At 42.8% G+C, this 27,618-nt stretch overlaps 1 pseudogene; it reads left to right on the top strand.

Annotated features, from left to right (window-relative positions):
* On the top strand, window positions 1–26,372 carry LOC115328830 (annotated as a pseudogene).
* Window positions 26,373–27,618: the final 1,246 nt, after the last annotated feature.

Raw genomic sequence — 27,618 nt, 5'->3', positions numbered from 1 at the left:
AATTAGGTGATTCACCCTGTAAAACTAAATTTGAGTCGAACTCTTCACAGGTAACGAAACTAGACAATCCAATCCAGGACCCCGAGCCGTGCCCGCGTGCCCGCCTGCCCGCCGTGGATTTTTGATTGTTGTGGATGTCGTGCATTCCCGGGAATGTGTTTGAACGTTCTTGCGGCTCTATTTAAATAAGAAGTAGAACGTCGCTGACGCAGAACGACGGGATAGAACGTGCTCCAGCAGTGGGCTTCGGACCAATGAGCATGCGCCCGTCATTCGCGCACACTTTGGGTAGATCGGCGGCATATGAACCCTTCGTGCGTTGGAGCGCGTTCCCTTGCCACGAGCAGCTTGTGCCCTGTGTTTCTTCCGAGTTTTCGTACTCCCACCGAGGACGTCGTAACGCCTGTAAAAGTGCAACGAGGAAGTGCTGCGTCTTGACGTGTGGCGCCTGTCAATCCCACGATCTGTCGCTCTTCAACTTCCCCTAGACTGAGGAGAAAATAAATTGGACGGTGAACAGAGATCTCTCTAATATATCCGATTCCACCGCGGTGTGCTCTAGACATTTCCCAGAACACCTGATAGGAAAGAAGGCCAAGCGCCGACTGAAAAGGGGCGCTTTTCCGACGATGCAGCTTCAAGGAGCGCCTACTGCTAGCACCGAAACAAAACTACTGCGCAGTCGTGACGGTAGGTTTAGCCAGTCACCTGAAATCACACTGTTGCCGACGTTAGAAGCGCAACGGTAGTGAGCAAGCTGGACACTGAATCGGAATGGAACTTGGAAAGGTCTTGAGCTAGGAGATACCATGTTGAAACTATCTGACATGTAGTTGGGCATAGCAGTTTTTCCATGTGATGGAGTACAGGTTGGTTTTGCTGATCGTGGCTTTCAGAACTGGAACAGATTGATATCGCTTCATCCTTAGACCACTCTGCTGCCATCCGAGTCCTAAAGGTCAATGATAGATGATGGTGATGTAAGAAACTTTTATGAACTTACGTGCGGTGATAATGTTTAGCTTAAGATGGGCCATTTGGTACATGACTTATTTTGACAAAATGCGCCGCAAGACAGAGACAGAGAAGTTCCCTGTCTTCAACATGCTTCGTGCTGCCTTACCTACTCTGTGCCTGCCTTGCGGCGCATTTTGTCAAAATATGTCTAGCTTGTCAGCCTTGTATCGGAGCACATCTTGGTTACTATATCATGTGGTCCCTGGCCTCTCTTATGCATACTGCCTTCTCCCAAGTGTGCCCGCGTACAAGATGCATGCTATCAGTTGAGAGTTACAATGGACATCACCGTTTTGTCAGTCAAATATGGCTCGCTTTTGGACTGGAGTCAGCGCAACGTGCTCGTGCTGTTTTCCCAACAGAGCCCACGTAGATACTTCATACTCAGATGACAGGAAGCCTCTATTCCGAGGACTACAGTGGAGTGTCCTTTACCCTGTTGCGCTTGGAGGGAGGGGAAAACAAGACTGGTGCAGTGAAAGAAGGTGAGCTCTTCTGATTGTTGCTACGTGTCCTAGGAATGTCTCTTGTCATGACAAAGTGTGCGCAGAAGTCATATTTACTTGTTTTGAGAAAGCTAGAGTTATCGGCAGGAAACAATTACCCCATATTGCTGCGTATAACTAAACAATTTTAGACGTAGAAACCATTGCAGGGTCGGCTGGGCAGGAAAAGGAACTTCCAATATGCATGTTTTTCTTGGTTTTCTATGCATCCTTTTTTTTTTCTTTTTTACCATGGGCTCGAAATAATTTTGCAAGTGTTATAAGGAAACGTTTCACCTATGGTTGGTGACAGGTGAAGAACGAAGTGGAAGCTCCTCCCACCTCTTTCCACTTCGGCAGAGCGAACGGTGGAGAGGAGGTCGCCTCCTCTCCAACGTTTGCTCCGCTGAAGTGGAAAGAGATGGGAGGAGCTTTCACTTGGTTCTTGACCTGTCACTGACTATATTGAATAAATTTGATCTCACATACACTGCAATACGTTCAGTCTACTTCAAGAAATAGATGCATATTGGAAGCTTTTCTGAGGCTGCCGGATAAACACGTCTTGCAGCGACGTCACAACACCTGCCGTTGTGGTGGCGTTTTTGCCGAGCGCGTACCTTCTACAACATACACTTCGCACCATTTGTTTTCTCAGCAAGAACAAATTATGGCCACCAGCACGGGGAGATGGCGTTAAATCCAAGCCATGTATGCTGCCTGTACTTTCTGTTGTTAGCACTCACAAGCAGTTGTAGGGCAGTCGGCCACACTCTAATGCAAATGTGAGAACCAGCCTTAAAATGTAAGTTATTATTATTTGTTTACAACAACTTGGCCACTTCTATGCTGCATTTCATGATTATTAATAGTGCCATGCACAATATTTACATTCAAAGAAAATGAATCCAAGCCAAAGTTTGATAATCTTCTCTTTTAGCACTTCATTCCTATGTGTTATTTTCATTCCTGTTTTATTTTATGTAACTAATTTTTTGCCATTGTTTTTTTTTTTTTGTTTGTTAATGGGGGTTGGGAATTACTGTGCATGATTTACATGCAGCATAATGTGGCAAGAGAAACTAAGCGAAGAGGCGCACGGGAAATTTTGTAGAATCTATCCCTGTTCCTTCCGCCATCTTGGACTTACCGCCCTGCCATTTATAGGGCGCTGGAGTTGCAAATGATAGAGGGTTTATTACTCCGCTGCACTTGAAGGGAGAGGAAGATAAGACTTGTGCAGGTGAAAGAGGGCACTCCCTTCTGATTGTCACTACATGGGCACAAGATTATATTTTTGTCATGCAGTGATGGAAGTGCTGCGCCTTTTGCACCAAATTGTACCAGAAGAGAAAGTCTTCTACATCTTGCAACAAAATTTCATTTTTGCTAAGAATTACACCGCACCTGTACCAGGCCTAAACAAAGAAAAAAAAATTATTATTGCTCGACTTTAATATTCAGAACGGTCTTTACTCACCGCATAATTTGCTTCATCTTAGGTGAAAATGTAGTCAAAGGCTCAAACACATACAACCATGAACACACATAGTAAAAGTGCGAACCCCGTGGCATTAGCTGCGCTCGATATGTTTAGACGATAAAAAAAATGAAAGCCGTTTGCAACTCCCTGTAACGCCGAATTGTAGTGCAGCTCTTGAGGAGGAGGAGGAAAGGGTTCTGAGGGGAGGGTATACCCCTCCTCCTCCCTCATGATCCTGCCTGCTACTCCTCCCCTCATCCTGCTCCTCCACCCCCTCCTTCTCCTTCATCTCATCCTTCAACCTCCTCCCCTTGCCTCCTCCTCTCTCCTCCCCCTCCCTCCTACTGCCGGGGGGGTCACGTGACCTTACGGTTACGCCGACGCCGCTCCAGCTGGAAACGGGCACCTAAGAGCTGCACTCAAAAAATATCTATAGAGAGACGAGGAAGGTCATGATGTAACACTTGTGACGCTGTTTGATTGGTCCCATTGGCTCCGCAGCATCGACTACACTTTGACTTAAAGGGCAACTCCGGTCGATACTTTCGATTTTGGGATTATGGCTGTTTTTAGTGCAGTTAGCGCCCCTGAATTGCAAGGTGTAATTTTTTTCTCGTTATTGTGCGTAGTTTTAAAGATATCGACGTCTCAAAGTTTTGTTTGGGGTGCGGCCGACAAAACCGAAACTAGCCGCTCGAGGTTCCGGCAACACTGGAAATCAGCCGCTATGTGAACGTGACGTCAAGATCGTTCTCGTTCAACGAGTACGCAGTCCAAGTGGCACCTACCTCTGTTGCGCTAGCCGTCTAAAGATAGAAGGTAAGCTCATTTTGTTTTAATTCTGTATTGACCTTTTCATTTTAGTAGTTGCCTCACCGGCGGATAGAGGGCGCTGACGCACTCTGCGCCATTAGGTTGCTTCAATTTGGTTGGTTTCGGTTTCAACGTGGACGTGGCTATGTTGCTGTTTTACGTTGTTTTTGCTTAATTTTGTGATACGATTATTTTCCTTGTAGCACACAACCAATGAAACAGTGGTATTGAGCCACTTTGAGGACTACGAGGCGTATTTGGGCCTAAATTGCGGGCTTTTTTTACCAACTCCTTTGATGTATCTGATTATGGTGGGATGCGAAACGCCTGCATGATGTACTATCGGGGAAAAATGAAATGCGAACAGAGGAGCGCATGGCTCGCGGTACAGGCTGCGCCGCCTGGAAGTGAGCCTAGGGGCGAGGGCGCGTGGCCTACTTCAATGTGTTCACGCCCCTCGATTCGCGCTCCTCCAGCTTCGTCAGTGCGCCTCTTAGTGCGCTGAAAGCTGTCACCGCTATCTTTGCCTGCTCGGCGAGTGCTGCGAGCTTCTTTGCACCGCACGCGCTGAGCCAGCAAAGATAGCGGTGATAGCTTTCAGCGCACTAAGAGGCGCACTGCTGAAGCTTGGGGAGCGCAGAGGGAGGGGCGCGAACTCGTCGGAGTAGGCCACGCACCCTCGCTCCTAGGCTCACTTCCAGGCGGCGCAGCCTGTACTGCGAGCCACGCGCTCCTCTGTTCGCATTTCATTTTTCCCCGATAGTACAGGGAAGATTGCCATCGTCTACGGCCGTACCCGATGACACCAGTTTCCAGAAAAACAAACAAATGAAGAGAGTAACACGTGAATATAAAGAAGCATATCGACAGCTTGATTAGCAATGTGCTCAATCAGCCAGAACAAATGAACTCGCGAGTTTGTTACTCACTGTTTGGTTTTCGTGGGCACACTCAACCTTTAGTGGCCTTCGCAGACAAAAAACGTATCGTGTAATGACGTAGATAATTTATATAAACAAGTAGTATCATCTCGGCCTTTTTTTTAAGTTCATTACTTGAGCGTGTTTTCACAGGCCGAGTAGAAAATTTCTTAAATTATCAACCCTGCTAAAGTACTCATAAGCAGCATTTCGCTATATTGATCCTCAGAAATAAATTATTTTATATGAACATTTGCTTACTCAACATATGGTATAAGTGGCAGGCCCGTCAAATTCAATCTGATATTTGTCTTCCGTAAAATTGGCCAAATAAAACTAAAGGGCGCAGGAGGAGAAATACCTCGGAAAGTTTGGCAGAATTCTACCGCTAGGCAACACTTCACAGACCTGCGTGAACAAAAACTTCTTTGCTTGAACAGATTCGCATTGCAAATTTCGGCGTCGCCAGCCACCAAAAGCAAAGCTGTTTTCGCCATCGACAATCCTGGACTCAAGTAATTGTTATGGAAACGACTTTTTTTTTTTACTTTTTTTCGGCGTTAAATATTGCAGATTTTAGATACTGGCAGAAATTAAAACAGCGTACGGAAAAGAAAAAAAATCGTCGTCATTATTGCGCATGTCCCGAACCCAAACCGCGTTTTGGACTAGCAAATAGAAACGACGTTATTTCTTTGTGCACGCTATTCCAAAACTCGCTACTGTTGTGTCAGTTTCTTACGCGGGAAGTCCCAACTGGTTATCTAAATATAATCAATAAATCACCTAAATGACTGTTGAAATGGGAGCGAGCACTGTACACGTTTTCTTAAACTTAATAAGTAAACCGACCAACCGAACGGTTACGTCGTAAAAAAAGATTGAGAACTTCATACACATATGTACCTCATACACATACAAACAAATCGCTTGATGTTGACGTAGCAGTAGTTGTAGTCTCGGATAAAATACAAGTTAAACGTTCGGTGTCTATCTCCTCCGCGAGTTTCGGTCCTCACATAACCAAAATAAACAGATTCCGATATATTATAAATACAAAGAACGATACTTTTAAGAAATACAGATAGTCTCCTTGCGCTGACTATTCTTGACGCCTTCCGATCCTAAATGCACGATATAAATATACGCGCTTCTTACTGAGAATGTTCCACCACTATAAGTAAACAAACCTCAGTTGTCATAAGGACCTTTGAACCCTCGTGATGTCTTAGTCGTCAAGTAGACGTATCGGGCTACAGTTTCCGAAGTAAGGCAAGAAAGCGCGACGAAACGCCACGAAAAACATGATTGCATCCACCAAGGCGCGGAGGGGAGAGCGGAGTAGCAACTTGAAGCAACCTAATGGCTGCCGCGTCACGTGATTCCAAGATGGCAGCGCCCATGCAGAGGAGGATGAAAAGGTCTATACGCGGTAGTTATCCAGCATATGTAGCAAGAGTTAGTGCGTATACCCAAAAGCTAGCGACTGGAAAACCCGTCAACTCGTTCGGTGGCGTACTCGGCGGCCGCCGCCGCGCGTGCGCTATGCCGTGCCGTACTCGTTGCTTGTATACCAAAAAGCTAGCGACTGGAAAACGAGTGAACTCGTTCGGTGCCGTACTCGGCAGCTGTCGGAGTGCGTGCGGTCTCCCGCACTCGTCACTAGGCCTAAATTGTCATCGGGGCTCCGTGGATGGAGCGGCGTTGCTCTACGCCACGCTGCCAGTGACGCACTGTGCTGGCGCTTTCGCGCTGAGGGTCAGTCCCAGACACAAAGCTTTGAGGCTCTCCGGCGCGTTCCGCGACAACCGAACAGACGTGTGTCAAGCTGTAGACGTCTGTTTTTTCGTTATTTTTTCCTGAGGCGCGTAAAAGCCGAATTTGTAAGCTACGACACTAATTCACCACATAAGTTCGTCCAGGTAGTGAATCTTTGTACAAATAAAAAAACACTTGTCGCACAAAAAAAAAAAAAAAGTTCTTTGGGCAGTCATTTTCTTCTCAAAGCTAGCAAAAGTTTTTGTGGGTGATAAAGGAAAACAGAGAACGTTAGCAAGGTGAGAACACTTTCTTTCCCTTCCGCATTCCCACCCCCCCCCCCCACATTTTTTTTTATTAGAATACGTAGGATTTTAAGTTTTCCTTCGTAACTTTTGACTAAGGCAAGTGTTTTTTTTTTGTTTTTTTTTTGCATTTTTAAATATTATATTTACCTCCAGCCGAACTCGGGCAAATTAGAGAGTTGTAACTTACAAATCCGAACTTTCGCGATTTCTTTAAAGTCCCTTGTGGTATTCACAAGCGGAATGTTAATTAATACTGTTGCGTAACGAGTTCGAACGATTGGGAGGCGAATGTTTATATCGCATGAGCTTCACGTGCCGGCTGTTCGCTAGTAGTTGTTACGGACCTGAATTCTACGCACGAGATTGCGTAGTAAACAAGCAGTGACGCAAAGCAGAACATTGTTTTCGTTTTCATTACAAACTTCAGTGTTTGGAGCTAGTTAGTGGTTGTACTTTACATGCCCACCATTCCCCATTCAACAGACGTTCAATGGAGCGTGAATGCTCAATTTTCAACACTGCACTTCACAATGACTGTTTTATTTACTGATCAGGATACTTTTATCATGTTTACCTTTCTGTACATGTACGATGGGCAAAGAGCGACGGCACGGCATCCTTTTAAGCCTCGACCCCTTCGCTGACAAGCCACAAGCAACCAACACCTGTAGGTTTCGTTCATAACTCTCCGGCAAAAAATGATCGGAGTAGAGCTTCGATCTGGGGGTCGACGTCCAAGGCTTTCCGAAGTCCACTCTTCGAACAGCGTTCACCCACACCTTCTACAATTTCCAATCCGTTGGAAACTTGTGAAAAAGCACCTCCGGGTTGCGCAGCGGCTTGTTTGAGCAACCCACTTAAGCTGTACTCGGCATCTTTCGAGGAACAGCTGGGCAGTCTTGGGCGCACCGAGTTGCTCGCTAAAACGAGTCTAAAAGTCCTCACAAACAAATAAAAAAAAAAAAAGGCTATTCCGAAGCTACACGGGCTACAGGTAAAAGCAACGGCTAAACACGCAATTACAAGCCGAAGTAGCGGTGTTAGCGGCACAAAGAAGCGCGCGCGACGGCTGCGCCGTGCGCTTGTCCGGAACGGAGGAAAAAAGGAGAACGATGTTGACATCACGACCCAATGTTGCTTTAGCGTTTGGCAACCCGCTGGCCGCCCGCTAAGGAGCAGCAACTCGCGGCGGTTCGCGTTTTTATTATGGGTATTAGTTAAGAATGCGTGACGTGAAATTTTGGCTGGGGTCGTATTTTGTGTCACTAAAGCGATACCAGTAATTTAATTCATTTTGAGTTTTGGCCGGAGTTGCCCTTTAAGGTGAAACGAAGCGTAGATTGCTCACCAACTGTGCTAGCCCCATCATCGTTTGATATTCTAGAGGACGTCGGCAATGACAGGTGCTAAAAATCACAGAGAACTTGGCAAAATAGTGCCATGACAGCTACTGTGATAAGGCAGAACCAAGGTCTTTTACTCCTGATGAGATCACTTGATTATCATGTCTGGCACATGCCTTCATGCCGTGGCTACAGTGTACCATGGCACTTCTGCTCTGACTGCCTTTGCCTCACACCACCAAGCGCATGTCAAACTTCCCTGCAGTAGTATTCTAGGAGCAGCAGCCGTCATTGGGGAGCAATGATAATAATCTCTGGAGAAGGGCGACAACAGGACAAAGGGCAAACACAAATCTCCAAGCTGTGTTTGTCCTTTCCCCTTGTTCCCCTTCTCCAGGAATTATTATTGTTGTTCTTGTCCAGCTCTCTTGCACCTTTGCATTAATTGCATTATCATCAGGGGATGTGCCTGAGCTAGCGCCACTTGGTTGTAAATTTGTCTTAGTAGCATTACAGGTCTACCTTCTTTGGTCTTGATTGTAAGTTAAACTCAAACGTAAAACAGTAGTGCCAGAAAAAAGAAAAAAAGAAGTGCGTCTTTGCGGCAGTCCAAAGTTCTCATGGAGCAGTTGATTGAAAGCGAAATTTGGCTCAACTCTCGTTTCAACACCGCTGAAGCTCTGTGTCACTTTTAAAACTCAAGTGTACATTTTCATAATATTTGTGGGTGGTTGTTTTTTGCTGTTTATTTTGTTAGAATCTTGAGCTTGGTATTTTCAAAAATGTTGGGGAAACATTTTATTGATGGACGTTTTTACCGGATATGCTGGCTTTTGCCAGCACCTTACAAATATTATATTTAGAGGCTAACTAAACTACGAAGTGTAAGAAGAAGGGAGAGAGAGGGTTTATCTCAACTGAAATGTTACACTATGATTAATTTTTCAACCATTTTTTAATACCCATTTTAGATGGAACTACCCTGACCATACTCTTGTTTCTATAAAGAAGGCCGTGTGATCTTCTTGCATCCTATGAATTCCTATTGCAAAATGTGATAGGCAACTTGAAGACAACCACCACTGAAAAAATGTGGTCGGCTTCCTGCAGACAACTCAGAGTCTCGTAAAAAAAATTGCTGTTCTGCAACTCACCCCCCAAAGTGGGGGAAGCGTACAGATGTCTCTAGCGCTGCAATTACTAGCAAGAAAGTAATCGACGATGTGGCACATACGCCAAGACGGGTTTTTCTTTTCGTGGGCTTGGCCATTGCCCATGTTGTTAAACGTGGCAGCTGAAATGACAAATTATTTTTTTTTTTCACACTTTTGTTATTTAAAGCATTATTTAGGAATAAGTGGCATTTTTGTTTGCCTGAAATAGGTTGCCCAGGTACGCACTGTGGACGGTGTCGCATTAATAAATTTCCAATTTATGCTTGCAGGTTAATCTCCACTATTGTATATTTTCTCAAAGAAAATGTTGCATTGCTGCCTCGAAGAAAGGGGCGGCCCATTTAAGAGCCACTGAAAAGAAAAAAAATGTTTGTCTTTATACAGTCTGATTGGGACATGCATGTCAAAAAATAAATTTTTTGTGAAAAATAACAAAAACTTTTAGAGCAATATTGACAACGCGAAACGCAATTTAGTCAGTAGTCCCCTCCTTTCTGCTTGTTTTCTTTTTCGGCATTTCGAGCACGTGGAGGAGAAGTGGACTGGCTTTGCCTTCACGTTGAGGTGGAGAGTGTATGACCACCTTGTTGAGGTGGAAAGAGAGTATGAACATTTCATGAAATCATGGACTTTGCACACAGAATTTAAAATAAATCTCGCGCCAGCATTATTGCTCTAATTTTTTTTTTGCGTAAAGTTTATTTTTTGGCATGCGTGTCCCAACCAGACTGTTTTATAAAAACGTTTTTTCTTTTCACTGGCCCTTTAAAAGTGCCAGCTCCTAGCAGCTGTCAGCTGTACTATCGTCAATATTTTTGTATTTGTTGCTGAAGATGGCCTCAACTGCGAATGATAATTTTTGCGTCATATTGCCGTCTGTGCATGCAATCTGTGCTTTCTTTTTTGGGGGGCTTTTAAACCATGCAGGTCATCACAGCCTTGGTGAAGAGGTCACCACCAGCCCTGTGCGACTGGTAACAGCGTCCCTGCTTGCCCCCCTTGGCCGGGCCCTTCCCGAACCCCCACTGCCGGCACAGCTGACACAGTCGTCCGGTGTAGTGCTCAAGTAACTCAAGCCTGTCTGATAAGTCCTTTTAACAGGCTTACATTTGCTCAGTTGACATATATAGGGTGCCAAGATACCTGTGCTCTAAATGCATTCGTCTACTTCAAATGGTGTTCCTTTTTTTAGTGCATGATGAGCCATAGGCTTTCCTCAAAATGAAGAGATGTTTAGCGTAGGATGGGATTCAGGTTATATCAGCTTGAATGCCTATATGCTTGTAAGACATGGAAAAATTTAGACTCCAAAGCTATACACCCCTCTAAAAAGAGCTCTCTGGCCTATGTCATATTGCAACTCTCAGCAACCCCTATCAGCAAGAAAGTTCTCCCTCTTTCCTGGGCTGTGAGAACACAGCAACATGCTTTACCTGCATTGTGCATTTGGAGTTTGCCGCCTTTCTTTCAATATTTTTTTTATTTGCCTTTTCAGGATGCTTACCTTTTTTGTGTTATCTTCCACTTTGGAAACCAGTGAACAGCAGCGCTGGTAGCCAGCTCAACCTTTCCGGATAATGAACAAAGAGAGTGAACATAAAACAGCTTGCATCAGAAGCTGTTGGATGTTCATTGAGGATTATCTCAACTGAGATAGTTCGCGTAAAGCCTTCACCGTCCTCGCAACAAATAGCTGATTGGGATTGGGGTAGCGGATGGAACAGTCACATGCATTTCTTTGTTTTGGTGCTGTACAAAAAAGAGGCTTTTCTACATACGTGCCTTAAAACAAGTTCGGATTTTGGTGGATCATCCTGAAGGGACTTTTGTTGAAACTGTAGATTTTATATGCTGTGTTGTTTTAGATCTACATCAAATAAACACTGTTCGGGTAATGCTTCATTATGCAGCACATACTATATGTTGTGAAGAGTACCCATGCCTTTTAGCTATCTTGTGTGGTCATACACAGTCAACTGCCTTTTTAACGAAGTATGCGGGAGGGGCGAAATTTTTCGTAGTACAGGTAAGTTTGTTGTAGTAGTTGAGCACGAAAGATTTATCATGCAAAAATATATCATGCAAAAGCGCGACATTTGAGGTCTACCAAGATACAATATAGCACCAAATATAGTATGGGCAAAGTCATTAAAGGGATGCTGAATCGATATTTGAAATCTCATAATTATTGCCCGAGCGGGCTTCACGGGATGGTACTGTACCTAAAAACGATATTCAATCAGACGGATAGGGCCCGAATTATTGTATTTCTTTGAATTAAGAGCGAATCCTCGGCCGGAAGCTGCCGGTGCGAGCGAGTCCTTCTGAGAGCAGGCGTAGCGGAACTGACGTGCGCATTCTCGGCGCCCCCAGCGCCCCTGTTGCCTCCGCGCATTCTCCTCGTTCGTTGGTGCTCGCCTTGATTCTTCGCTCGGCGGCTGTTCTCAAAGCGGCTGGTACTATACTTCGTTTCACCTTGTGTTGTACCGCAGCGAATCCTAGAAGCGCGAGCTCATAGCGTTGGCAGCTGCTCTTAAGTCACGAGAGCTTGTGCCGCCGAGATGTGCCCCAGAGCAAGGAGCTCGCACTTGTAATCTTTCCTGCGGTACATCATAAGGTGAAACAGTGTAAAGTACCACGCGGGCAGAGCCCGCGTGGTACTAACAATAACAAACGCCACCCGGCTTAGCGCCTGGCTTGGTTTGGCTCCATCTGTCTTTTGAGGTAAATTAGCATGCGCACGTCACGAAGCGAGCTTTCCACAACGCTCACCAGGGGTCGCGTAAAATTGTATTTTTCGTGTTTATTCAATTTTATACACCTTCTCGCTCAAAACAACGTCGTTTAGAAGTAAAGGACATGCTATGTATGCCATTGCGACCAGGAATTTCCACCCGAAATTTCGGTTCAGCATCCCTTTAACAAAATTTTGCATGTTGGCCATTGACTTACCAAAAGGGAGAACGGTGGCCAAATCTGCTAGTGCATCGGAGCTTGGAGCATTGGGGTGTGGCGCGAAAGCTCGCGCTGCAGAATCGAGGCATCTTGGGCTCCTTTTTTTTTTTCTTTAAATAAAAATTGTATTTGCACACGTTTGTTTACTTATCACTGCATGACGCAGTTTAAGGGGAGGCACTCCCTTGGAGGGTCTACTTTTTAAGTATTTGTGCCAGGTCAATGAAATTTTTAGGGTATGTTAAACGTCAAAAACTTAGGAGGCTACACCAACTTTCAACCCAAAAGGTTTATTTTTTGACAAGTTACAGCCTTATTCGTTGAAAAAAATGTACATGTAGCCGTGCCAAAGGAAAAAAACTATTGTTTCAAAATATGAATAAAAAGGCACAATTTCTTTGTTGGGATATAACGCTGAATGACCAAACTAATCGGTAGTTGGCTTGAAATAATTTTTAAGGCCATATTTCATGTAAAAATTAACTTTCAATAATGGTATGAATTTTTTATTTTTTTCTTGTTTCACAAACGTCAACATTTTTGTGTGAAGAAATAACAATTTGCAAAAAGTAAGCGCATAGCCGAGTTCTCCAGTAAATTTCATGCCAAAAAAGCCATACATTAGACTTGGGGGGGCTTAACTCATCGAACGATAGTTTTAGAGCTGTGAAAAAATGGTGAAAACATGAAGCTGAGAAAAACGGGTTTGAAAGTTTGAACAGTGTTTTAGTTTAGATGGGGCTTGCCATTTCATCTAAAATGCTCCAGGGGCATATGTCACTCCTTCCTCTGCACGGTCCCTCTGTGCCTTGGCCGCAGCTTCCATCTTCCTTTTTTTGTGGGACATCTTGGAGGACTCGAGCGCTTTCACTTGGGCCTTCGCAACCTTCATCTTGGTGGCCCTCTCTCCGTAGGACGCTTGGTAGCTCCCTGGCTGTATGCCAATTTCCAACAGAGCTTCCTGATTCGTTAGGACGATCCATGTCACGTGGCTTGTCCTAGCGAATCAGAGCTCTTGTTTCGCCAGCTTGACCAATAAAAGCGTGCACAGCTGTGTTTTCTACGGGGTTTTACGGTCTATGAGCGCGATATTGCGAACAATGCTGCGAACAGAACGAAAGAGGGCGAGACGCTCATTCCAACGAGGGGGGCCTGTCCATGCTAATCCTAAGAAACGCGGAGGGAGCGCGCTTTGAAAATGGCACATTTTCGTAATCGACCGCGTCGTCGGCGCGCACGTGCGGCCGCCAGCATGTCGAAAATAATTTATTTCGGAGTAAATACATTACTTACAGGAATAAAATTTTTGGACAGCATTCTTTATGAGTCGTAAAAGCTGGTCAGCCTATTTTCCAAAAATGTGACTTTTTTGAAAAAATCGCGATTCCTAGGCCGTGCCTCCCCTTAAGGGGGAACACTATTCAAAAGGGTCAAGTTTCGAACCTCTGGCGTAATGTGAAATTAAATTTACAGTTTATACTGGCAGTTGTGGGGCAGAAGGCAGTGCAAACTTTCATCTGTGTGCATTAATTGTGAAATAAATTATAGTCGTTTTTATCTGGAACACACTGACATTGTTTACGAAAACAATCCTTAGAAATCTAATGTAATACCCAACATTTTTTTTCACTAGATTCACAGCCGAATGTTTAAAAAGTGCAACTATAAAAAGATTTCAAAAAAGTAATTTATTTTATGCTAACATCGTGTTGAATGACCAAATAAATTTTTGTCTTTTATGTTATTGACATCTATTGTAAAAGACGCCCTGAAACTAGAAAAGCAATGCCACAGCTGCATTTCCCATTACATTTCACTTAGAAATAACAATGAGTGAGTCTTTCTTTTTATCCCGTTATCAAACAATAGTTTTCCTCATGTGAAATTCATGCCAAAACTTAAGACGGAAAAAAACAAACATTCAAAGTGCTTGAATCTTCACCTTTCACTTAGCATTGGATAACCGAATATAATTTATAAAAAAAAATAACTATGCAGTCTGTAAGCAAATGGAACTTTCTGAGAATATTCTCTAGATGTTGGTGGATGTAAATATGGCAGATATCAAAACCGACTTCTTTTGTTAAACTTTTTATTTCTAGGTAGTTTTTTTTTCTTAAAGACACTAAGCTAGCTAGTTTGTACTGCCAGTAATGCCACTGGCAAAATTTGTCATTTATAGAGCTCATTCCTGCAGACTGATTTCCCACTGTCCAGTCTTCCACACAACAAACTGAACTGACATTTAAAAACCACTAAACCACTCATGTCGACCATTGATCATGCAGGGAAGTAGAGGCATTCGCTGACTGTATAGATAAGGCAAATCAGGCGGCGAACTGCTCTGCCAATCAAGCTCTCGGAGGAGCTGTGCTGTTCTGCAGCAGCAGCACGTCGGCGGAGGCAGACAGACAGGCCTACGCCCAAAATTTTGTCCGTCTGTGCGTTTCCCATTAAATTTATCAGGAAACTAAATTGGTGTTTAGTTTGCATGGTTTGCCCGTGACATGCATAGTTTGCATGTCACGTGGCTTGACGTCATGTTACGTATGCACCAATTCAGTTCCCCCGCTAAATTTAATAAAAAAAACAACAATTGGCATGTAACCCATACACCAATTCAATTTCCCGGCGAAATTTAGTGGAAAAATTATGGTACATGACCTGTGTGCCAATTCAGTTTTTCTGCTAAATTTAGTGAAAAATGAATGGCACGTGAACTATACATTTTTTGGTTTCCCGCTAAATTCGGTGAAAAAATTTATGGCACGTGACCTATACACTAATTCTATTTCCCCGCTAAATTTAATGGAAAATTGATGGCGCATGACCTGTGTGCCAGTTCTGTTTTTCCTTAAATATAGTGAAAAAATTGATGGCATTTGAACTATACACCAATTTAGTTTCCCGCTGAATTTAGTGAAAAAATTCATGGCATGTGACCTATACACCAATTCAATTTCCCCGCTAAATTTAGTGGAAAAATTGGTGGTACATGACCTATACACCAATTCTATTTCCCCGCTAAATTTAGTGGAAAAATTGGTAGTACATGACCTATACACAAATTTACGGCATGTGGCCTATACACTAATTCTATTTCCTTGCTGAATTTAATAGAAAAATTGATGGCACTTGAGCTGTGTGCCAGTTCTGTCTTTCCGCCAGATGTAGTGAAAAAATTGATGGCACGTGTACTATACACCAATTTAGTTTCCAGCTAAATTTAGTGAAAAAATTTATGGCATGTGATCTATACACCAATTCAGTTTCCCCGCTAAATTTAGTGAAAAAATTGGTGGCACATGACCTATACACTAATTCAATTACCCTGCTAAATTTAGTGGAAAAATTTGTGGCACATGACCTGTGTGCCAGTTCTGTTTTTCTGCTAAATGTAGTGAAAAAATTGATGGCACATGAACTATGCACCAAATTAGTTTCCCGCTAAATTTAGTGAAAAAATTTATGGCATCTGACCTATACACCAATTCAATTTCCCCGCTAAATTTAGTGGAAAAATTGGTACATGACCGATACACCAATGCAATTTCCCCGCTAAATTTTGTGGAAAAATTGGTAGTACATGACCTATACACAAATTCAATTTCCCTGCTAAATTTAGTGGAAACATTTATGGCATGTGGCCTATACACTAATTCTATTTCCTTGCTATATTTAATGGAAAAATTGATGGCACTTGAGCTGTGTGCCAGTTCTGTCTTTCCGCCAAATGTAGTGAAAAAATTGATGGCACGTGTACTATACACCAATTCAGTTTCCCCGCTAAATTTAGTGAAAAAATTTATGGCATGTGACCTATACACCAATTCAATTTCCCCGCTAAATTTAGTGGAAAAATTTGTGGCACATGACCTGTGTGCCAATTCAGTTTTTCCACTAAATTTAGTGGTAAAATTGATGGCACGTGACCTATACACCAATTCAATTTCCCACTAAATTTAGTGAAACGATTTATGGCATGTGACCTATATACTAATTCTATTTCCCCGCTAAATTTAATGGAAGAATTGATGGCACATGACCTGTGTGCCAGTTCTGTTTTTCCGCCAAATGTAGTGAAAAAATTGGTGGTACATGACCTATACACCAATTCAATTTCCCCGCTAAATTTAGTGGAAAAATTTGTGGCACATGACCTGTGTGCCAATTCTGTTTTTCTGCTAAATTTAGTGGTAAAATTGATGGCACGTGACCTATACACCAATTCAATTTCCCGCTAAATTTAGTGAAAAGATTTATGGCATGTGGCCTATACACTAATTCTATTTCCTTGCTAAATTTAATGGAAAAATTGATGGCACTTGAGCTGTGTGCCAGTTCTGTTTTTCCGCTAAATGTAGTAAAAAAATTGATGGCACGTGAACTATACACCAATTTAGTTTCCCGCTAAATTTAGTGAAAAAATTTATGGCATCTGACCTATACACCAATTAAATTTCCCCGCTAACTTTAGTGGAAAAATTGGTGGCACATGACCTATACACTAATTCAATTACCCTGCTAAATTTAGTGGAAAAATTTGTGGCACATGACCTGTGTACCAGTTCTGTTTTTCTGCTAAATGTAGTCAAAAAATTGATGGCACTTGAACTATGCACCAAATTAGTTTCCCGCTAAATTTAGTGAAAAAATTTATGGCATCTGAGCTATTCGCGTCTCCAGCTCGATGCTCGCCCTCGCGCGGCGGAAACGGGAAGCGCTCTAGTGAGGGTCCCCCGATACTCCTGCTCAGCGGGCACGGCTGAACTGCTCGCGATCGTGGCTCGCCAAATGTCCGTTTCCGAATGCAAACAACACTCTTTCACTGTCCGAACATAGTGCTGCAGCCGGTATAGGATTATACTTTATTAGAGAGTTTTAGTATAGCGTATGGAAGCAAGCACTGTGCGTTTGCGTTAGGGTGGCGTGCTCCACGTATCGCAAGCGCGTCGTTGCCGTGCTCCGATTCGAGCCCCCGATTTTGGGCTCCACGCACGCGCAGCGTCGAACACGCAAAGCTAACGCAAACACACATCGCTTGCTCGTATATGCAGTACTAAAACTCACTACTGTTTCACCGGCTTCCAACGCCAACGAAACGTGCTGTGAGCAGGCTTGCAACAGGTAGGCGTTCCTTCGAACTGGAAAGGCTGAGATGGGCAAAACGACGGCGCGTAAATACGAAAGTAAATAAATGTTAGAAAAGATTAATAATTTTAAAAAACATTGTTCTTTTTTTTTTGGGGGGGGGGGGGGGGGAGAGGGAGGGGGAATGAGGTGTGGAAGGATATTGGTGGCGACTTTGGAAAATTTGCCGATTGTCAAAAGTCGCTACTTTGATAGAACCCTCAATTAATCTAATTTTACATGAATTTCTTACATTAGCTAGAATGTTCATTGATTTTAGACTATATTTATTTTATAACTTGGCACTTGAAAATGCTGCAATTGGCACCAGTGATGATAATTAGCACACTTTAAATTGTCATACTTGTTCGCGCGTTTAAAATTAGATCATAACAACCAGTTAACTTAGAGCTTGAAAACTTGCGTATTAAAATATCTTAATTTTGATATTTAGATTATTATTAATACGAATCGCGGCAATGTATGCCCCCAATTAACGCTACCATCACAAAAATCTGCCATTTAACCATTGTCTTTCCTGAAAGGTATCATTTTGTTTTCTTTTTAACATATGAAAAACTCTTACATCGTTATCAAGATAGACAAACACTGGATGCAACATAAACTCCTATGCGTCCCGCGTTGCTTTAAAAAACATGCACACTTCAGCTGCCTAGCTGACTCGGATTTCTTCTTTTAGTTTTTTCTACTGAGAACAGCGTTCTCACTAGCATTCATGCGTTTTGTGAACATATTGTATAAATTGGATTTATCGTCTTATTCTTATGCTGGGCAAAATTTTAAAGCAATTAATCATCGAAATACCCCAAAACCAATTGAGAGGCCCGCAGTTCATTATTTCAGATGACAATTATCTGAGTGAGAAAAGGCAGCGAGAACGCACGAATATCAGCGGATTTTTTTTTACAAATAATAATATTCTGTGTTATCTCTAAGGCGTATGAAAGAGCCGGACTTTATGTCTTTAAAGAGACAAAAGTTTCGGCGAACAACTTCTTTAAATAAATAATTACGGTGTGAGACACATCTTGAGTTATGAAAGAATCTGATTAAAACATATACCGAGAAATTAAATCCTAGATAGAGGTTAGTTTCGGTTTCGCTCTAGAATTAAAACGTGCCTCCTGGCGTAAATATTAAGCTAAACACCGTTCTTGTTTTCAGGGTAAAGAGGTGGCCTGCGCGCATAACACCCTAGCTTCCTCGTATTACCAGAAATAATTTGTGTCGCTCAGTGAAGCCAGCACACTAGACAGGCTCAGGAGCGGCACGCATCTTCGACCCTCACTAAACCCGCCATTTTGGATAACGAGTGGCGCCACCTATAGTGAATTGGAGTCGCGAATACACCAATTCAATTTCCCCGCTAAATTTAGTGGAAAAATTGGTACATGACCGATACACCAATTCAATTTCCCCGCTAAATTTAGTGGAAACATTTGTGGCACATGACCTGTGTGCCAATTCAGTTTTTCCGCAAAATTTAGTGGTAAAATTGTTGGCACGTGAGCTACACACCAATTCAATTTCCTGCTAAATTTAGTGAAAAAATTAATGGCACGTGACCTATACACTAATTCTATTTCCCCGCTAAATGTAATGCAAAAATTTATGGCACATGACCTGTGTGCCAGTTCTGTTTTTCTGCTAAATGTAGTGAAAAAATTGATGGCACGTGAACTATACACCAAATTAGTTTCCCTCTAAATTTAGTGAAAAAATTTATGGCATGTGACCTATACACCAATTCAATTTCCCCGCTAAATTTAGTGGAAAAATTGGTGGCACATGACCTATACACCAATTCAATTTCCCCGCTAAATTTAGTGGAAAAATTGGTGGTACATGACCTATACACCAATTCAATTTCCGCGCTAAATTTAGTGGAAAAATCGGTGGTAGATGGCCTGTGTGCCAATTCAGTTTTTCCACTAAATTTAGTGGTAAAATTGATGGCACGTGACCTATACACCAATTCAATTTCCCTCTAAATTTAGTGAAAAGATTTATGGCATGTGACCTATACACTAAATCTATTTCCCCGCTAAATTTGATGGAAAAATTGATGGCACATGACCTGTGTGCCAGTTCTGTTTTTCTGCTAAATGTCGTGAAAAAATTGATGGCACGTGAACTATACACCAAATTAGTTTCCCACTAAATTTAGTGAAAAAATTTATGGCATGTGACCTATACACCAATTCAATTTCCCCGCTAAATTTAGAGGAAAAAGTTGTGGTACGTGGACCAACACACCAATTCAATTTCCTGCTAAATTCAGTGGAAAAATTGGTGGTTCATGACCTATACACCAATTCAATTTCCCCGCTAAATTTAGTGGAAAAATTTGTGGCACATGATCTGTGTGCCAATTTAGTTTTGCCGCTAAATTTAGTTGTAAAAATTGATGGCACGTGACCTATACACCAATTCAATTTCCCGCTAAATTTAGTGAAAAAATTTATGGCACGTGACCTATACACTAATTCTATTTCCCCGCTAAATTTAATGGAAAAATTGATGGCATATGACCTGTTCGCCAGTTCTGTTTCTCCGCTAAATGTAGTGAAAAATTGATGGCACGTGAACTATACACCAATTTAGTTTTCCGCTAAATTTAGTGAAAAAATTTATGGCATGTGACCTATACACCAATTCAATTTCCCTGCTAAATTTGGTGGAAAAATTGGTGGTACATGGACCTACACATCAATTCAATTTCCCCGCTAAATTTTGTGAAAAAATTGGTGGTACATGACCTATACACCAATTCAATTTCCCCGCTAAATTTAGTGGAAAAATTTGTGGCACATGACCTGTGCGCCAATTCAGTTTTTCCGCTAAATTTAGTGGTAAAATTGATAGTACATGACTTATACACCAATTCAATTTCCCGCTAAATTTAGTGAAAAAATTAATGGCACGTGACCTATACACTAATTCTATTTCCCCGGTAAATTTAATGGAAAAATTGGTGGTACATGACCTATACACCATTTCAATCTCCCGCTAAATTTAGTGAAAAATTTATGGCACGTGACCTATACACTAATTCTATTTCCCCGCTAACTTTAATGGAAAAATTGGTGGTACATGACCTATACACCATTTCAATTTCCCGCTAAATTTAGTGAAAAATTTATGGCACGTGACCTATACACTAATTCTATTTCCCCGCCAAATTTAATGGAAAAATTGGTGGTACATGACCTATACACCATTTCAATTTCCCGCTAAATTTAGTGAAAAATTTATGGCACGTGACCTATACACTAATTCTATTTCCCTGCTAAATTTAATGGAAAAATTGGTGGTACATGACCTATACACCATTTCAATTTCCCGCTAAATTTAGGGAAAAATTTATGGCACGTGACCTATACACTAATTCTATTTCCCCGCTAAATTTAATGGAAAAATTGGTGGTACATGACCTATACACCATTTCAATTTCCCGCTAAATTTAGTGAAAAATTTATGGCACGTGACCTATACACTAATTCTATTTCCCCGCTAAATTTAATGGAAAAATTGGTGGTACATGACCTATATACCATTTCAATTTCCCGCTAAATTTAGTGAAAAAATTAATGGCACATGACCTATACACTAATTCTATTTCCCCGCTAAATTTAATGGAAAAATTGGTGGTACATGACCTATACACCATTTCAATTTCCCGCTAAATTTAGTGAAAAATTTATGGCACGTGACCTATACACTAATTCTATTTCCCCGCTAAATTTAATGGAAAAATTGATGGCACATGACCTGTGTGCCAGTTCTGTTTTTACCGCTAAATGTGAAAAAATTGATGGCACGTGAACTATACACCAAATTAGTTTCCCGCTAAATTTAGTGAAAACATTTGTGGCATGTGACCTATACACCAATTCAATTTCCCCACTAAATTTAGTGGAAAAATTGGTGGTACATGACCTATACACCAATTTAATTTCCCCGCTAAATTTAGTAAAAAAATTGGTGGCACATGACCTATACACCAATTCAATTTCCCCGCTAAATTTAGTGGAAAAATTGGTGGTACATGACCTATACACCAATTCAATTTCCCCACTAAATTTGATGGAAAAATTTGTGGCACATGACCTGTGTGCCAATTCAGTTTTTCCACTAAATTTAGTGGTAAAATTGATGGCACGTGACCTATACACCAATTCAGTTTCCCGCTAAATTTAGTGAAAAAATTAATGGCACGTGATCTATACACTAATTCTATTTCCCCGCTAAATTTAATGGAAACATTGATGGCACATGACCTGTATGCCAGTTCTGTTTTTCCGCTAAATGTAGTGAAAAAATTGATGGCACGTGAACTATACACCAAATTAGTTTCCCGCTAAATTTAGTAAAAATTTATGGCATGTGACCTATACACCAATTCAATTTCCCTGCTAAATTTAATGGAAAATTTTGTGGCACATGACCTGTGTGCCAATTCAGTTTTTCCGCTAAATTTAGTGGCAAAATTGATGGCACGTGACCTATACACCAGTCCAATTTGCCGCTAAATTTAGTAAAAAAATTTATGACATGTGACCTATACAGCAATTCAATTTCCCCCCTAAATTTAGTAGAAAAATATGTGGTACATGACCTATACACCAATTCAATTTTCCCGCTAAATTTAGTGGAAAAATATGTGGCACATGACCTGTGTGCCAGTTCAGTTTTTCCGCTAAATTTAATGGTAAAATTGATGGCACGTGACCTATACACCAATTCAGTTTCCCGCTAAATTTAGTGAAAAAATTTATGGCACGTGATCTATACACTAATTCTATATCTCCGCTAAATTTAATGGAAAAATTGATGGCACATGACCTGTGTGCCAGTTCTGTTTTTCCGCTAAATATAGTGAAAAAATTGATGGCACGTGAACTATGCACCAAATTAGTTTCCCACTAAATTTAGTGAAAACATTTATGGCATGTGACCTATACACCAATTCTATATCCGCTAAATTTAATGGAAAAATTGATGGCACATGACCTGTGTGCCAGTTCTGTTTTTCCGCTAAATATAGTGAAAAAATTGATGGCACGTGAACTATGCACCAAATTAGTTTCCCACTAAATTTAGTGAAAAAATTTATGGCACGTGACCTATACACCAATTCAGTTTCCCCGCTAAATTTAGTGAAAAAGTTTATGGCACATGACCTATACACCAATTTATTTTTCCCGTTAAATTTAGTGAAAAAAAATGTACCACATGTCTTAAGCAAAGGCCATCGTGGAAAGAAGACCAGGTTCATTGTGAGCAAGACGCTATTCGGAAGACCACAGACGCTCACTCCGGCACGTAGCCAGGATTTTGATTCAGGGGGGGGGGGGGGAGGGGGGGGGGGGGCGCTATGACAAAATGCTGTATGAGGGGGAGGGGGGAGAGGAGGCCCCAGCAGAGTGGGAGATTTCAGGGGGGGCCTGGGCCCCATTGGCCCCACCTGGCTGCGTGCCTGCGCTCACTATCACTACAACGCACAATGCCGAGGTGTAGGGGGCATCGTCTGCTCTCGAATACAACATTTGTTGTCACAAGTGCCCTGCTCGTTGCCAATAGAGCGGCAGCACGTAGCTCAGAGGTCTACGCAAAAACTTCAAGTTTCATTTTCTTGAAAGAAAATTAATATTTTAAATAAATCTTTCATAGACATTTCCACGGGTGGATGTTTGGTACATGGGAAAATTTTATAAAAAATCAATGACCCTCAATATTTCGCCGGAGCTCCACTCGGCGCTGACCCCCTGGGCACCGACAGAAACATGCCACTGTGACAATAGAGTCCAACTGCTCCTGGATTTCCACAAAGTGCAGCACTTCTGGGAGAGCATTCAAACATCCAACTTGCCCCACAGTGTACAGGCACCAGATGCTGATATTCGCCTCTATGGGGGCATTCTAGATGTCCTACAACCTAATTTCAAGACCTTTTTATTTATTGTATTGGCGGTGGACTTCAACTTGCCCCGCATCGATTGGAACAGCATGACGCCATTAACTAGTTGCAATCCTTCCGACGCCCTTATATACATAGCATTTAGCTACAACCTCGAACAAATTGTTAATAGCGCCACATGTATCACCCCTGTATGTTGGTCACTGCTAGATCTATGCTTCGCTCTGGAGTCAGTGGCACAGCTAGGTGCACCAGCGAGAGTTATGGAGGGTGTTTTGGATCACAGACTGGTGGTCTTTGACTTTTATTGAATTGCTTGCGTAACAGTTTGACGTCCACCTATGCAGTAAAGAGATTACAACAAAGCTAATTAAAAACACTGATGACATCGCTTTGGACCATTCTTCTCGACACATTATGCTCCTTCTTTAGGGAAGTCGTCCTCACGTGCTTCAATAGATTTGTTCTGCCATGCTCCCAGAAAGTAAAAAGTAAAAACCCGTGGATAACTTGTGAAACCTTGCATCTGAGCTGCAACGTAGGCGCCTACATCAGAGTTCTTCAAAAACAAATGCTGTGTAAGATAAATATTTCACAGTTTAATTTTTTAAAATGTGACTTTGCACGACTCTTACATATAGTCTACATACTGGCCAAAATTCCTGATGAAAACGCTGTTCAAATTAAGTTATAAATAGATTGAAAACGTAGTAGCACAACCAAAATTTTTAAATTTGGTTTAAATGAGCAGAGCTACGAAATATCCAAGTTTCTTTATGGTGAGCCTACTGTCTAAAAGTTGGCACTTGGTAAAAGCACTGCCATAATGTGGTTGATGCAACAAATAGGACTGTAAAGCACGTGTCGATATTGTATTTGTAAGCGCGAATCTTGCAATGGGCCCTTTGCAAACGCTCACCTCAAGGTTTTGCACATTCTTTATGTACACTGCATGAAGATGTGCGCTACTTTGTAAAAGGCTCTATTACAGACCCAGACGTACTTGCAGTGTCATAGGTGGTACACACAAGAGAACATCGCTTTGCCGCTGTTTAAAGAATTGCTTGGAAATGTCAAGTTAATTTTCATTTCCAGAGATTTTTTTTAACAAGAAATTTGTAGTTTTTTTTTATAGATACTTGTAAAAAGGTTGTACCGGAAGGTGTGACACAAACAGTAGTTTCCCTGTGAACTTGGGGATTTAAAAATGCTTAAATATAGAGAAATATATTTTCAGCTTTTGTTTTGAAAATTGAACTTTATCTGTTTATTTATTGTTTTGTTTACATTGATAAATCGTTTTTGTGCAGTTGTCGAACTCTAATACTTCTGCTACTGTACTTTGCTTCTTGCTAGAAAATGCTGCCAAATTTAAACGCTGCAATTAAAGTGTCCACAAAGAAAGCATGACATAATTAAAAAGGAATTCAATATTTGTACTGTGAGAGCCGATTGAAGTAAACCCCAGCCCAACCCCATTTAGAATCACGATTTCCTCAAATGAAGAGCATGAAGTAAAAGGCAAACTTGATTTTTTTATACAGAGTTTGGCCGTATAAATACTGATCCTGTTCATTTAGCTTGTGACTTTCCTGAGCACTCCTGTTATCAAATCTTTTGCTACAGTATGCCTTTCGTTTCCCTGTCTTGCTGCCACGTTTGGGGTGTTGAAAAACGGTCAAATGTTTACACCACACCAGTCACACTACCTTCAATTTCTTCTCAACCTTGCAGGTCGACTCTTGCATCCATGTGACAAATGGCACATTGTTGCTTTGCAGAGACGGTCCTTCCCATGGCCGCCTCAACTTTGGGACCATGAATTCTCTCTGCAGTGTTCCTGCTTATATTAGTCCAGCATCATTGAATCAAAAAAGTGTCCCCTATTGCATCACACGGATCCCTTCGATGTAGATGAGCACAAGCATGTGATCACATTCACCACCAATCGATTTGTGCAAACAAAACCAGTGTGATGGGGTTGTCTTGCCATGCCTGCTCTTGCCTGGTGTTTCAGACTACAGGTTGTCAACGATTAGGTATCTTTAAGTACATTGTTCCACTGGAATCTGTGCTTGCGTACTCAAGTAGTATGTGATTTTTGATTGATGTACAGTGACATTTTGTAGTACTTCATTACAACAAACAGACGTCCCAGACTACATGGTACCTTCACTGCAGCCCTAGAAGTTAGGCTCGCTTAGTGTTGCTTTCGGCTTTTAGGATGTGAGATGAGCTGATTCATTGAAAAATAAAGTGCACATAGAAATTTTTTTGCTTGAATGGGCTATGCTTGCAACTTTTAATTAACTTGAAGTATATCACTTTAATGTAATAACAGCTTTTCTTAATACTTGAATTGTTCTTATTTGCCATGTTTGTTTTCTTTGCTCTGAAACGAACAGGTGGTGGTACGCTTGTTTGTCGGCTACTTTCTGTTGAAGGCAGTGCAGATTTGCCATGCTTGTGTAATGTTTGCGTCTTGGCATTGAACTTTCGTTGTTCTTCACTCTCTTGTTTCTCTGACCTCCCCAACAGTGCCAGCCAATCCTACCTTCCGGGACGATGGGGACAGCGACAGCGGCTCCTCTTCCCCTAGATGCGAACTGGTTGAGTCGCAACCCTGGACGCCGCAACGATATGAGGGCATGTACCATTGCAAGTTCTGCCCCTACTTCACTCGTTATCTGCATCATGTCATCGAGCATGAAAGGACACACACAGGAGAGAAGCCTTTCCACTGCTCTGTCTGCGAGAGAGCGTTTGCTCTAATCGGTAACTTACGGATTCATATGAGGGTTCACACGAAGGAGAAGCCGTTTCATTGCGAAGTTTGCCAAAAGGCGTTTGCAAAGAAAAGTTACCTGGTGGTTCACAACAGAGTCCATACAGGCGAGAGACCGTTCCAGTGTGGCACCTGTGAGAAAGAATTTTCACAGAGATATAACTGGTTGCGTCATGAGAGAACCCACAAAGGGGAGCAGCTTTAGACGTATGAAGCTTGTGGGAAAGCGTTTAATTCTATGGTTAATTTAAGTAGGGATAGAAAAAAAAAAGTGAAAGCCGTTTACAACTTCCTGTAACGCCGAATTGGAGCGCAGCTCTTGAGGAGGAGGAGTGGAGGGTATATTCCTCCTCCTCCCTCGTGATCATGCCTGCTAGTCCTCCTCCCCTCCTGCTCCCCCTCCCTCTCCTTTACCACCTCCTCGTCCTTCAAGCTCCTCCCCTCGCCTCCGCCCTCCGCCTCCCCGTCTCTCCTACAACCTCCTCCACCTTCGTACTGCTTTCCTCCTCGCCGCTGAAGTCATGTGACCCCCCTCCCCCCGAGGTCACGTGACCCCCCCGAACCAGACAATGAGGGGAGGAGGAGGAGGGGGAGGAGGAGGAGGGCAGAGGTCCGGGGGGTCACGTGACCTCGAGGGGACGGAATCACATGACCTTGGGCGGGCCGTCACGTGACTTCGGCGGGGGGAGGGGAGTCACCCCCCGGGGTCACGTGACCTGGGCGGGGGAGGAGGGGGGAGGAGGAGGAGCGGAGGGGGAGGAGGAGGAGGGGGAGGGGCGACGCCGACGCCAACGCCGACGCCGCACAGGCTGGAAACGGGTCATGTGACCCCCCTCTCCCCGAGGTCACGTGACCCGCCCGGACCATACTACACAATGAGGGGAGGAGGAGAAGGAGGGGGAGGAAGAGGAGGAGGGGAGGAGGAGGGGGAGGAGGAGGAGAGGGAGGAACGCGGTTACGCCGACGGCGACGCCGACGCCGCTCAGGCTGGAAACGGGCCCCTAAGAGCTGCGCTCTAAAAATGCACAAGTAAGGTATCTGCGGTATAGAATTTCTTGAGGTTGTTCGTGTGGAAGGGTTTTCATGTTTTATTGTATTCTTCACTGCCAGACACGTAGCCAGCAAGGGGGGGGAGGGGGGCATGGGGCCCTGGCCCCCCCCGCCCCCCCCCCCAAAATCTTCCATTTTGCTGGGACCTCCTCTCCCCCCTCCCTCTCATACAGCAGTTTGTCATGGGCGGCGCCCCCCCCCCCCCCCCCCCCCCCCCCCCCCGAAACAAAATCCTGGCTGGCTACTTGCCTGTTGACTGCCTCTATGATGTTTGTTCATCTGAAGTTGACAGACGGGCATATTGATCGGCTCTAAACATTATCCGTTGCAGCTAGGCAATAGCTGCAGCGCTCCTAAGTAATCGCTTCTTTTTTTTTTATTATTTTAGTTTTGAATGGTTTTATTGAATAGAGTTTTGCAGGTTTTAACTTTGGGAACATTTTTGTTTTATGACG

The sequence above is a fragment of the Ixodes scapularis genome, unplaced genomic scaffold, assembly GCF_016920785.2.
Source record: "Ixodes scapularis isolate PalLabHiFi unplaced genomic scaffold, ASM1692078v2 PGA_scaffold4__175_contigs__length_147842914, whole genome shotgun sequence".
Taxonomy (NCBI): Eukaryota; Metazoa; Arthropoda; class Arachnida; order Ixodida; family Ixodidae; genus Ixodes; species Ixodes scapularis.
This window is presented reverse-complemented; position numbering and strand designations above follow the sequence as displayed.